The sequence below is a fragment of the Petaurus breviceps genome, unplaced genomic scaffold (genome assembly GCF_028583685.1).
Source record: "Petaurus breviceps papuanus isolate PSGF00001 unplaced genomic scaffold, PetGlider_PUasm1.0 90723, whole genome shotgun sequence".
In the NCBI taxonomy this organism is placed as follows: domain Eukaryota; kingdom Metazoa; phylum Chordata; class Mammalia; order Diprotodontia; family Petauridae; genus Petaurus; species Petaurus breviceps.
This window is the reverse complement of record NW_027187323.1, coordinates 8,114,266-8,125,464: the sequence shown is the minus strand read 5'-3', so window position 1 is coordinate 8,125,464 and position 11,199 is coordinate 8,114,266. Positions and strand designations below refer to the sequence as shown.

Genomic DNA, 11,199 nt, shown 5'->3' with positions numbered 1-11,199 from the left:
CCAAGTGGATACAGTATTGTCCCTGCCAATGTTCATAATAGGCATATCAAGGTGCATTGTTGAAACAGTTCTTTGCCAAACAGTCCTATAGAACAAGGACTTTCTTTCATCCCCATCCATTTAAGAGTCACTATCTCTGAGGGAAATACCGGATAGTTTGTTTGAATTTTGAGAAAAAGAGTCTTGAGTCATCTATTGCTTAGCAGTAGATGTAGCAATTGCCCTTTAACTCTTCTCAAATCTTCCCACTTCAAATGCTTCAATCACTTTAAACTTCTGACTACAAAACCTAGCTCAAAGTCCCAAACCACAAAATAAAACATTCAACCTACAGGAGCTTTGAGGAAAGAATGGGGGTTGTTAACATCTGCCTTCTTCCCGTACTTAGTTAAAAATGTTTCTTTTCACTGGTGTTTAAATTCTGACTACAGGAAATGTGATTTTTTGCTCCACTTAATGTTGCTGAAGTCATCTGAGGTACTGGTCTTTCCCTCTTCTGCTGTTCAAAATCTCCTACAGAATCACTCCCATCTCTTTCTTGTTCTTCCAGAAAAGGAAATAAGGTGGGCAAGAGCACTCTAGGGGCAGCTATGTGGCACAGTGAATATAGTGCCAGGCATGGAGTCAAGAAGACTCATCTTTGTGAATCCAAATCTGGCCTCAGATACTTACTGGCTATGTGACCCTGGGCAATTCATTAATCCTGTTTATCTCACTTTCCCCCTCTGTAAAATGAGTTGGGAAGGAAATGGCATACCACTTCAGAATCTTTGCCAAGAAACCCCCCAAATTGGGTCACAAAAAGTTGGACATGACTGAAAAGCAACTGAACAGCAAGGAGGGGAATTTTGCAAACTAACTTAAATAGTTATCTTTCCATTTCTCCTATCAAATGCTAGCTGGCTATGAATTCAACAAAAACAATGACTTTTTGGAGTGTCTAGAGTGCACAGCACCATCCAAAATACTTGAGAGACATTGGAGGGAAATAGAAGCTGTAAGATTGATATTTGTGAATTTTTGAATCACCACAGAAATGCCACAGCAAGTGGGATGGGTCTGCCATTTCCATCCCACCCTTTTGTAGAGACAACTTTAAGAAATCAGATGATGTGATGATCATGAATAACACATCCTACCTTTTAAGATAGTTGTGGGGATGGAGTGAACTCTATCTACATTTTTCTATCAAACTATATGACACCTGACATTAGTAGAACACTTAAAAATTTTTGAAGCACTTTTAAAAGCAGGATCTAGAACTGGAAAGGACCTCAACTATCATGTATTCCATTGTCCTCACTATAGAGATGAGAAAGCTGAGACTTAGACTCGGTACAGTGACGTTCCAAGATCATGTAGATAATAAGTAGCAGGGCCAGGATCCAAACTCCAGTCCTTGGGATTCCAGGTTCAGCCCTCTCTCAACTGTACCACACCAATACCTCTCTGTAGCCTTTGACACCATCAATCACAATCTTCTTGTTACTGTCTTCTCTCTGGTTTTCATAATATTGCTCTCTCCTGGTTGTCTTCCTACCCATCTGACCATTCTTTCTCAGTCTCTTTTGCTGAATGTCCTCCCAAGGTTCTGTCCTGGATCGTCTTTTCCTTCTGTCATATTTTGTTTAGTAATCTCATCAACCCCTATGGATTCAGCTGTCATCTCTATGACATTGATTATCAGATTTATTTCCCCAATCCTACCTTCTCTACTGATTTCCAATCTCATATCTTGAATTGGGTGCCTCATAAACATCTAAAACTCAACATGTCCAATACTGAACTCGTCATCTTCCCTCCAAAATCCTTCCCTCTTTCTAACTTTCCTGTTACTGTCCAGGGCATTGATTTGGTCCTAGTCACTCACATTTATAGCCTCAGTGTCCCTCTCCACTCCTTCCTCTCATTATTACCAAATCGTTACCAAATTTTGTCAGTTCTACTTTCACAACAGCTGTCATATACATCCCTTTCTCTCCACTCATACAACCACCATCCTAGTTGAGACTCTCATTACTTCTTGATTGGATTGTTGTAATAGCTTCCTAAATGAACTCCCTGACTCAAGTCTCCCCCCACTCAAATCCATCCTCCACACAATTGTCAAAGTGTTGTTTTTTTCTGAAAAAATGTGGTTCTCACTGTAGCATTCCTCTCCTCTTCCCACTGAATATACTGCAATAGCCCTCTTTAACCTCCAGGTTAAATGTAAAATCCTCTACTTATTGTTAAAAGCCTTCCACAATATTCTCCTCCCTATCTTTCTATTCTTCTTATACCTTTCTTCCTTCCACAAACTCTAGGATGTAGAGAATTGGCATCCTTGCTGTTCCTCCCAGGACACTCATTTTTACTAGCTGTCTTTATGCTTGTAACACTCTTCTTCCTTGTCTCTGTCTCTAGGCTTCTTTCAAGTTTTACCTGAAGTGTCATCTTTTGTAAGAATCCTTTCCTGGTTCTCCTTAACCTTAGTTGCTTCCACCTAATATCTCCAGTTTTTCCTGTTGTTTTCATATTGTCTTCTCCATTAGACTATGAATTCCTTAAAGCAGGGACTCCTTCCAGCCCCAAATGCACATTGTCTTGACTTCAGATTATCTTGAGATGCACTCTCTTATTTGAGTCTTACAACAAACTCTTGAAGAAGTCACTAGAGGTATTGTTTTGGTTTTGAGGTTCAGAGAGGTTAAGTGATTTATCTACCCTTTGTCACACAGCTAGTGAGTGTCAGACAGGATTCAAATCCAGTCCCTTCAACCCTAAGGCAAATTGCTATAGTAGAAAGATCACTTGACCTGGAGCCTAGAGACCTGGGTTGGAATTCTGATTCTTCTACAACTAGTCACAAGACCTATAGAAATCACAAAAATCTCTCTGATATATTTCCCTATCAATAAAATGATTGTCACTACCTATCTCAAAGACTGGCTGTAGAGAAAGTACAGTATGGTATAGTGGAAGGACTGCTGTATTTGGAGTCAGAGGACCTGAGTTCAACTACCAGCTCTGCTACTTAATACCTCTGCGATTTTGGGAAAGTAAACTTTAATCTCTTAACCTCTCTTGGTTTCACTTTCTTCATTTGTAAAATGACAGGTTTGGACTCTGAAAGCTAAGAAACTTTCTAACTCTGAATTATGTGATCTTGTGACCTTCTCTATGTGAAGGAGTAGAACCCTATATTCTTAAAGGACTATAGTGATTGAATTATTATTCAAATGAGCATAGAGAAGACTATTTTATTAAGCATATAGCAGTTCAGATGCTAGACACACTACTCTATTTTTATTGCCTGTGGGCATATCGTGTCCTGTTCAGGGATATTAGGCAAAGATTCTCTGGGTAAAAATGTGAACAAAATATGTTCAACCCAATGATAATGTATGTTAAGCCTATTGGCGTACACCGGCCAATTTTGTTGCATGACCTACTGGCTGAATTCATCAAAAATAGAACTCAAGTCATTTGAGGAACTGTTGCTTAGTGAGTTAGAATGAATGAAGTCTTTAGTCAGTAGAGGCATCAGATTCTGTCCTACTTTGTTCCTTGTTATGCCCTATCCCCCATCTGGGATGCCCCAGGCAGTTTTTTGGAGGACACTTGACCTGCTGGTCATATTTCAGAAACTCCTGATTTGGTACTCACTGATTTAGTTTAGACTCCAAGTAGTCAGGCTGCTAGATTACAGACTAATGACCCATCAGATGCTAAAGGCAAAAGCTTAAAGTGCACTAGTGAATTAAGCCTCAGCATTGTCTGAAGGGAAGAATTTATTATGTCATTAAACTTGATTCAGTAAGTTTCACTTCTTTAGATGCATTACACTGAGGGAAAAGTAAGAAATTAATTTTAAGAAAGTGTTCTCATTTTTCTTTTTCTTTCCTTTTTTCCTCAGGTAAAAGATATTCACACATAACCAAAGGATGGAATTTTTTTTAAATTGAAACTATCTGAAGGAGGGATAGTTTGGGAAAACTGAGCATGACTGACTAGGCAACCATGAACGTCTGCTGCCTGAGTTCAGAAAATATATGCTTCACTTGATGAATACATAAAGAAAACAAGCATGCCTGGTTTGATGATACCCTCTGTGAAGTTTTAGGGGTACTTCTGGCAACTCTGGAAGGCTCCTAGGTGCAAAGATGCTGGCAATAAGTCATAGTTGGTGCTCAGGGTTTAATGTGAAAATTAAAGTATGTACATAATGAGGCAAGTCAAAAAAGAGGTCTTCTGTTTTATACTGAGACATTTTACTGATATGAAAAAAATCCCTCATAATTTAAAGATCACTATAAGACATAAAAATGTAAAACATTTGGTGTTTTAATCTTTCTACATATGTCTCATGGTTGTTTTATGGCAACAGATAAAATGTTTATAAATAGTAACCTAAAGACACTTAAGGCAATGGCAGGATGGTTGCCTTTGTTTTTGTCGTTTCTCAATCATGATATCTGATGACCCTTTCTTCAGTTTTTAAAAGCATTCCAATTTTAGAGGGGTGTGCATGATCCCAGAGGGAGGAGAAAAGTAGATATTTCATGGTATTTTGAATGTAACTTTCAATACTGGAAATCCCTTCCTGTGCTAGGATTCTGTGTAATACAATATATTTTCTATTCATTACTGTTCTTGAGTGGAATGGAGGAAAGAATTAAAAGCCACAAAGAATAGGTTTTAGTCATTGTTTTAATTGATGGAAACCCCTATACAGATGGCTTATGCTGAGTGAAAGAAAAAACCCTATGAGGTAGGTCTGGGTTTAAGACCCGAACATTATAATTATGTTAGTACTCTTTCTTGTCACGGGAAATACAACATTCTGGGCTGAAAATGAAAATAGAAATACTAACCATTGTAGATTATTTTCTTCCTTTGTTTTCCTTCATTCCCAAAGGATGGTAGCTTTTTTTTTCACTAAGTTGCTCAAGGTCAACCTGTTTGGGAACTTTGGGGTATGTAGGCTAGAGTGACAGTTTTGATTTGGTTATTGAAAAATTTTTTAATCTTTGGACCATTACCAAGAAAAACAGAAAAGAAATTCTGCCCTTTCTGGTTTTCCCTCATGGTTAGTAGTGAAAAAAAAATCAGTTTACCTCAAGATGGCCCAACTTTCCAGTTCAGGGAACTCCTTGAGTAGAAATTAAATCTAAGATGGTCACCTCATCTGCCCTTTGTGGAGTTTGGAATTCTCACACTAGAGTTCCAGGGATGAGCATCTGGCATGATCCTTCTGCCAATTGCTTCTTTGCCAGGAGTGGGCTTATAAAGAAAGGTGAGTCACTGATAGAGATCATTTTGGCTGCCCACCAGGACATGCTAAGTGTCACAAGCTAGCATGCCAATGGAGTGTCAAAAAGGAAACAAGTTTCCAAAAATGTTTTTGAACAAAGTATAAAACAAACTAAAAAATATAGTAGAATTCATTGTTAATTCTCTTCTGGAAAACTGCATTTTGAGGTTAGTTATATGGGAACATATTTGTGTATGGTGTCAGACTGTTGCTAAGGACCAGTGCTAAGTATGACAAGATTCAGTATGAAAAGCCAGTCACTATGTGATAAGTTCTTTGGCCATGGCAAACCATGAAACGAAGGAAAATATAACATGACCCTCAGTCAGTCAGCCAATAAATATTTAATGAGTGCCTACTATATGCCAAGTACTGTGATAAGCATTAGGGATACAAAAAGAGGAAAAAGGCAATTTCTGTCCTCAAGGAGCTTACAATCCAGTGGGGAATGTTAGTCCTGTATATCCATCTTTTCTTTCCACAGTCAATGTTGGCAACAGCATGGCAGAAAAAGAGGACAAGCGGTTCTAAGAATCAAAAAACATTTTAGACTTTCCATAAAGTGATAAATTTTGTTGTTGATATTCTAAATAAACTCTGCTAATCACCAAAGGATGTACTACTGGAGGAATTAGATCATATGCTGTTGACATCCTCACAGTAAATAAAACTAGATGATATGAAGATTGTAGCTGATTGGAAAGGCAGCACATGGACTCTCTGGGAGCAACAAGGAGAAGAGCTGTTGGAGTTGGTTCTATGTGCCCATTAGTAATGGAAAGCATCATTTCGTTGGATACTTGGAGCCTTTTAGTGCTCATGATGAACATGATTAAAGATTAAAAACCAATGAGGCCAAGTACTCTGAATAGTATAAAGGGTAGTCATACTCATATATCCCAACTATTTTCTTTGGAATGAAAATTGAAGGGTGCAACATCACCAAAAAATGAAATTGACTCACATGACATACAGGAAGTGAATAGCTGCCAGTGTGTGAGTCATTTGTGAATTAGCTGTCTGCATTCAATTTGATCATCATCAAAATTAGCAAAAAGTGGAAAGAAGGGCTAGAATAAAATACACTATTTAATCATGACAGCTTTAGCCTGAACTATTTAAAGCAAGTTGTGAAAAGGAGGGTAATGGATATAGGAATGGATATTGACATACATTATCACCATTTCCAAAAGAATTTTATCTGATATAAAGAAATGACCATAATGAGAGTGTCTAAGGAACCTGAAGACCATCTCAGTCAGGAAAAAAATTGACCTCCTTGACAGATGGCAAATTAATGGCAGTTAATTACAATAATGGTTTCAAATAGAAAAAAATTATAACATTTTATAGAAGGAGATTGAAAATCATTGTACTCAGCAGCAAGAAATGATAGAGGAAGAAACAAGTTTGCATAGAAGTTGATGTGTGATCCGGTTTAGCAAGACCTTCCCCAAAGTATTTAATGTTGAATTTAAAAGACAACAGGTGGGTAAAAATTAGAACAGATTTGTCATTTCTATTGTATACCATCTGGTTTATAACTGTCAGTGGAGCTGTGGCATTTTACTCTGTGCTATGTAAGGAAGTATAAAGATACTAAAGAAGATAGACTAGAGGAACACTTGATCAGGAATATATGAAGAAAGTCTATGCTACAGGTGATACCATTTTAAGGTTGAGGAGAGTGCATGATGTTTCATTTCCTGGACATTTCTAGACCATGCTGCCATAATTTGGCCATAGTTCTCAACCCTTTCCCACTGGAACCATCTGGACTCTGACTTTGAGCTTAATTGCTCCCAATTGCCCCAGTATCAGATATAAAATGTTCTGTTTGGCATTCAAAGTCATTCATAAATAGCCCCCTCCTTTCTAGTCTTTCCAGTCTTCTTATACCTTACTCCCTGACATGTACTCTTTGATCCAAAGACACTGACTTCCTGGGTGTTCCAGGAACAAGATACTCTATCTCTTAGCTCTGTGCATTTTCTCTGGCTAATGTTTTCCTTCCTCCTCTCTGACTACTGGCCTCCTTGGTTTCCTTTAAGTCTCAACTAAAATCCTACCTTCTACAGGAAGCGTTGCCCAGTCCCTCTTAATTCTAGTCCCTTCTCTTTATATTTCTAATATATAGCTTTCTTTGTATATGTTTGTTTGCATGTTGTCTCCTCCACTAGATCATAAGCTTCTTAAGGGCAGGGACTGTCTTTTGCCTTTTAGTATCCCCAGTGCTTAGCATACAGTAGGTCTTTAACATAAATGTTTATTGATTGATTGATTGATGAATTTTTACTTCATCTTGCCCAGTTTCCATATCACATCCTGGCCTTTTCCAGATTATATTGCCTCTGTTCCAGCTGTTCCCCTGAACCTTCTCCCACTGGAGGGGTTTATTCTACAATCATTCTGATACTACCTTAGGTCAGGCCTCATCATTGTTTTTTCTGTTCAGTCATTTCACTTGTGTCTGACTCTTTGTGACCCCATTTGGGGTTTTCTTGGCAAAGATACTGAAATGGTTTACCATTTCCTTCTTCAGCTCATTTTACAGATGAGGAACTGAGACAAATAGGGTTCAGTGACTTGCCCAGAGTCACTCAGCTAGTATCTGAGGCTAGATTTGAATTCAGGAAGATATGTCTTTTTGACTCCGAGCCTGGCACTCTGTTTTGACTCTGAGCCTGGCACTCTGTCCCACTGTGCCACCTAGCTGCCCCATTACTACTTGCCAGGATTATATTGTAGCAGCCTTTTAACTGTTCTTCCTGCTTACAATTTCTTCCAAATACAATCTTCATACAGCGTCCAAAATAATCTTCCTAACGCAGAAGTCTATTCATCTCAAGGGCTCTTTCTTGCTATTGAATACAATATAGTCAGTCAATCAATAGTGAACAAACCTTTATTAAGCACTTACTATGTGCCAGGCAATGGGCTAAGTGCTGTAATTACAAAGAAAATAAAAAAGCATTCCTGTTTTCAAGGAGTTCACATTTTATTCAGTCAGCAGCTATCCCTCCAAGCATGGTATGATCTACAAATGTGATAAGCTTAACATCTCTACCTTTATCTTTGTCATGAATAAAAATCTTTATACTGCACAGAACAAGGTTCTTTAGAGCACTCCCTTTGGAGAATTCCTTCCAAGTTGAAATGGAACTATTAATGATTACTCTAATGGTTCAGACATTTGACCAGTTCCCAAATCTTCTATCTTTCCATTTCCCCACAAAGATAATGTGGATAAATTTAATAAATACTATGCTAAAATGTGGGTATGCTATATCTACAACTTCTCCCTCATCTACTTGTCTAGGAAAATAGGGTACCTAGAGCATGGGCTAGAGAGTTGGGGTAGCATTTTTTTTAGTTCATGTACTCAGGAGAAAAGGAAAGACCAATGGGAATATGGCATTAGGATGTGTCAGCACACTTGGTCCAGTTATCTGCATGTTTATGGTAATAACCTTTACAAAACAGAAATAAGATTAGTCTTTTTTTAAGCAATTGGGGTTAAGTAACTTGCTCAAGGTTACATGGACAGTTATTTCTGGGTGTAGTGCTAAGTATCAGACCCTGGATTCGATCCCAGGTTATCCTGACTCTGGGGCTGGTGCTCTTATTCGCTGTGCTACCTGGCCACCCCATAAGATTAGTCTTGAGTGAATTCTTCTCAAAGCTATGCCAGTTTTTTGTAATTGTATCCTTTTATAGTTATTCACTGAACATACATTTAATAATATGTCATAGAATTTCCCAGAAATAAAAGTCAAGCTTCTTTATTTGTCATTTGAAAAGTCTGTTTTTCTCCCTTAAGAAAAATCTGGGGAAAATAATTGCCCACCTTGAGGTCTGCAATATCTCTCCTGTTGCCCATGATCTTTCATAGATCATTGACAGTGGCATAGCTCTTATCTTCATCAGATCTCCCAGTAACTGAGGATGTAGTTGGTAGAGGGCAGGTGATGTTTCTTTAGTCAGTTAATAGACTGGTACCTATTAAGTGCCTACTATATACCAAGGACCATGCTAAATACTTAAGATACAAAAAAAGACAAAAATGAAAAGAAAAAGAAAAAGAAAATTATAGCCTTCAAATCAAACAAACAAACAAACTATTCTCTGCTCTCAAGGAACGCACAGTCTAATAGTTTCCAGTTGGGACTTCATGGTACCTTGTACACCCTGCCCCACACTGGGATCCAATCCAGTTGACTTTTCTCTCTATTTCTCACAAATGACATTCCATCTCTCATCTCTATGCTGTTGTACTGGCCATTCTCCATGCCTTGAAAGCACTCCCTCTTTACCTCCTCACCTTAGCCTCATACAATCCCTCAAAAAGACTCAAGTGTTGGGGTGGCTAGGTGGCGCAGTGAATAGACCATTGTTCCTGGAGTCAGGAGGCCCTGAGTTCAAATCCAGCCTCATACACTTAACACTTACTTAGCTGTGTGACCTTGGGCAAGTCACTTAAACCCAATTGCCCTGCCTTCCCTCCTCTGCAAAAAAAAAAAAAAAGACTCAAGCATTGTCTTCTCCATGATCTTGATCCCACCAACTATTTTGAACTCCCTTTTAAACTAATTTAGGTTTATGTATTTATTCTATATGTTGGTATATATTCCTCATTAGGAAGTGAGTTTTCTTTGGACTTAGTTGCTTCATTTGTTGTCATTGTATCTCTGGTGCCTAGCATAATACATAGTTCCTAGTAGGTGCTTAATAGTAGATATTTGTTACTTGTTTACTTAATTGATTTGAATTTATCAAGAACAGTTGGGTGCTCTCTGAGCTAGCCAGTTTGTTTTGTTAGGTTTTTTTTTCCTAGTTGAAAGACCATTCACTAAGGAAAAGAAAAATAGAAATAGGTTGCACAAGTTTTGTGTCTCTTTATCCCAAATCCCACTCTCACAAATGGATCTAGAGACCTGGGATTTGGTTGTATCTTCCACTTGGGGATCCTAAGGGGTATTTGTAAGGCTTCACAAATGGTTCACTTTGTGCTATTGACTTGATTCCCCACTGGTGTGCTTTCCCTCAAGACCATCATCTGAGATTACCATTTAAGTTAGCTACCCTTAAGTAGCTTTAGAAAGGGGGATATTTACTAAAGTGCTATAGTGAGAGCATTCTGGTACACACTCTTCCACAAGCACATACAGAGTCCAGAGGTAAAGTGGGTTCAAGCTTAGAGAAAATATGAAGAAAAGGATTGACTCACAGTTCCTGGTTGCTCAAAGTCTTTTTCTTCCATTTGTGGAGTGCTCAAGAAGTCTGTCCTAATTTCTTTTCTAGGCTTTTTATGTTGTCATGCATCTTTGATCTGTCCTTCCCTTCCAAAGTAAACATTGCCTTCAGATAATCTGGGAATATCCTTAGGACACCAGTGGGAAAATGGAAAGTTCTGCTTCTTCCAAACCTGTCAATGCCTTCAAAGTCCTTCTCTGGTGTGTGTGTGTGTGTGTGTGTGTGTGTGTGTGTGTATAACTCAGGTTAGGAGAATACTTAGGCCAAGGTCAAAGCAAAGGTCTCTCCTCTCCAGGTTAGGCCTCAGAGATTTTACTAGAATATCATCCCTGCTCCAATCTTTGGAATCACTCTGGCTCTGAACTAACATAAAAGATGATAATTAGGGCATAGCCATATTTCCATAGACTATCTGAATATGATTCTTATTCACTTGATCAAGAATCATTTGAATTTGGAGGTAATGTCCAGGAATGGCAGCATGGAGAGGGGTAGATATTTGGTGTTAAACTGGACAGTCTCTTGTAGAAGATAGGAGTTGAGTAGAATTTTTTTTTTAAGCAATTGGGGTTAAGTAACTTGCCCAAGGTTACACAGCCAGTTTGTGTGTGTGTGTGTGTGTGTGTGTGTGTGTGTGTGTGTGTGTGTGT

At 38.4% G+C, this 11,199-nt stretch overlaps 1 long non-coding RNA gene across 2 annotated transcripts in view; it reads left to right on the top strand.

Annotated features, from left to right (window-relative positions):
- Window positions 1-11,199, top strand: part of LOC138145095 (uncharacterized) — a 150,584-nt gene that overhangs the window by 81,926 nt on the left and 57,459 nt on the right. The window contains exon 3 of one of the 2 annotated variants that reach the window (XR_011164107.1): window positions 3,899-4,624. The exons of the other annotated variant lie outside the window; for it this stretch is intronic. This is a non-coding gene — a long non-coding RNA (uncharacterized lncRNA). Of the gene's footprint in view, window positions 1-3,898; window positions 4,625-11,199 lie in introns of those variants that run through there. 2 annotated transcript variants of the gene reach the window in all.